The following is a 3,135-nucleotide window of genomic DNA, read 5'->3' as shown; positions in this document are numbered from 1 at the left end:
GGTTCGACTTCAGTGATTCTTTTCTTTTAAGTTATTCTTTCATTTCGCCAATTTAAGTCGCCAAATATGAATTTGCATTTGACAGCACCAGCGGTTCCCAACTGTTGTTTATGGAAAGGTCACAGGGGTTAGGTTCGAGAGTTAGGACAACACTACCAGTTACGAAATCCTAAAATAAAATTTATATCCAATTAATTTACCATTTGTTATCTAATATTAATCTGATAATTATTCTCAAAGTTTGTTTTCGTCCTTTTTCATTTTTATTTTAACGAGATCCTCATCTCAACTGATTCCTTTTCAGTTTTTGCATGCAATAAAATCAAATTATAAACTAGACTAGATGCTATTTTTGGCCAGTAAATCACCTGTCTTTCATAAAACTCAGTTTCAAGACTATTGTAGTTAAAACTACACAATGAAAAAATTTCATGCTTTTTAATATTTTCAAAGCAATTAATAAAATTTTAATATATTAAATAATTTCAAAATAAATATTGGCTTAATAATATTTTTCACATTTGCTAATGATATATTTCGAAGTCTCTGGGTTTCGTTAATAGAAATTTGATCCTTTAGTGGTTCGTAGGCAAAATAAATTGGATATATAATATTGTTAAATTAAACACCGCTGGTCTTATTGTAATCTGTTAATTTTTCCCTAAAAATTTATACATTCACACTCTATTTTTATTCGCATAAGTGTGATTTGCATGATTTTGACTACCATTATATTTAAATAATTTAAACATATATAAGTTGACTTTCTGAAGATGTGTATAAGAAAATCACATACCTGCTAACTTTTAATCCTTTAGCAGATGATTTCCCTCAGTGGTAATAAAATTGAATTTGAATTACAATTTTAGGCAGAAACATACGCTATATTTTGAAAAAGACTTATGCGGATTGTAACTTCTTTATTACATATTAATATATGTGCTTAATTTTTTTAAAACTTGTGGTGGTCAAAAAGATGATAAATTAAGTTTATAAATGCAAGGAATATATATAAAGCATACATTTTACTACCACTTTAAATATAGAAATAAAATTTTTACGCCAAGTGCGTAAAAGTTGGCAGTTATGAAATCTTCCCATGCCTGGCATTTAACGTCTTCCGAAAATGAGCTTTTAAATGGTGGTAAATTAAAACAATTACCGATTAACAATCTCATTCAAAAAGTTATTTATATTTAGACCAGATTGAAATTCGCTGTCGTAAAATCTATTGTGCTTTTATATATTTGTTTCAATTATTTATACGTAGTGGCTATCTATATCATTTATAATGATTATCATGATTCAAAAAGTTTAATGGAATAACACGAGTACCGTTACCTCTTTAAATACGAACATGAAATCTTTCGAAAACACCGGAAGAGTTAGCATCGATGTAATCATTAAGAATACTTCTCTGACAATCATTAACGTTTATCAGACATTAAGAATACTTCTTTTGCTCTATTTACATTTCCACTATTCGCATCGAATCATCACATCGATCATGATCAGTATGAATAAGTAAAGAGCCTCAAGCGGCCTCATGCACCAGGTATTTTTTTTTTTTCAGTTTTGAAATTGTGCTTTAATTATGACTAAAATTTTAATAAAACAGCAGCTTGTAAACTCATTTGAAATGGTAATTCTCTACCACTTTTCCACTTCTGAGAAAAAAAAAAACTTTTTATACAAATTACCTTTTAAACGCTTCTGTTCAACTTTTGGAATATATCCCTTTTAAAAATGATAAAGAAAACTGATTTATTTATTTCATTCTTAGCATTGAAAGTGCAGGGATAGTAATTTGCATAAACAAAGACTTATTAATTATTTCTTAAATTTTTTTCCAAAATCAATTTGTTGTTACATTTTTAAGCGAAATTGGTAGTTAAATAAAATAAAAATTTATTTATTTTAATTAAAAATGCATCACCATTTTCTTTCATAGAATCGTTTTTCTCATTATTAATCCATTTCATTTATTTGCTCCTTATATCTGCAATAATTCTCCAATAATCACAGTTTGCAGATTAAAATTCATAAAAAAAGCAGATTAAATAAGCAGAATAAACAAACTAGCTATAGCTACAACTTAACCTTTTTTTTCTTGGCTTATCATTAACATTTATCTGAGCTCCTAAGGACGATGACGGTTTTTTCTCCAATTCATTATGAAAATTTTGATTTTAAGGTGGTACTTTCTAAAAACTGCAATTCAAAATGGAACGATAAGAAGAAATAAATATTCGTATTCTATATAAGGATTCTCTACTAAAATAAGTAACTATTGGCATGAACTTTGAGTCTTCAAATGTAATCAAATGTAAAAACTTCGTTACCCCAACAATGCCCAACGACAAAAAGTTGTCTATCAATAAAAAACTATCAGAAAAAAGTGTTAGTGGGTATTTCCTACTATTACGTATCACTTTAGCTTAAGAAGGGCACCATGCTCTGACTGCAGATCCAAATATAAATATTTATTCAATATATTATGGTGGACTAGTCTCTGGAAAATAAATCCTAAAAACAAGAAACTTGTGCTATCATTTTTTCTTCTTGTTTGATAAAAGGAGCCGTCTTTTTAAAAGGACGCTAGACACAAATAGGTTAAATACTACAGCATCACGATTTGAGGCGTTTTCAAGCAATTTGTAATTAAGCTAGGTAATATGATGATCCAATTTAAATAATCAATGTTGCGATCTTTTCTTTTCTTTTTTCGGAGAATTTCATTCTGGTAATTTTTTGAGTTTCTACAGTAGTGATGGGGAGATGCATGAGACGAAGACTTCCAATAAAAATTTAAAAAAAAAAAAAAAAAAAAAAAAAACGATAATTCAAACTATCACACAAATTAAAGCTAACAAAATACTCAATTTTCACTTTTCCTTTTCACCCCTGTAGCTTATAAACGTGGTAACTAATTAAATGCGAACGGAAATTAGAAAAATTACTACCATTTAAACATCTATGTCCGCCACTATATTTTGTTTTGAAAAATAAACGTATCTGTATCAGAATGGTAACTATATAATCTACTTGCTCTACATCTCAATGAAGCGTCCCATCTCTTCTAGAGAAACTCAAAAGATTCCAGAATAAAATTCTGCGGAAAATAACACAAGCAAG

This window comes from Parasteatoda tepidariorum, chromosome 5 (genome assembly GCF_043381705.1).
Source record: "Parasteatoda tepidariorum isolate YZ-2023 chromosome 5, CAS_Ptep_4.0, whole genome shotgun sequence".
NCBI classification, from domain to species: domain Eukaryota; kingdom Metazoa; phylum Arthropoda; class Arachnida; order Araneae; family Theridiidae; genus Parasteatoda; species Parasteatoda tepidariorum.
This window is presented reverse-complemented; position numbering follows the sequence as displayed.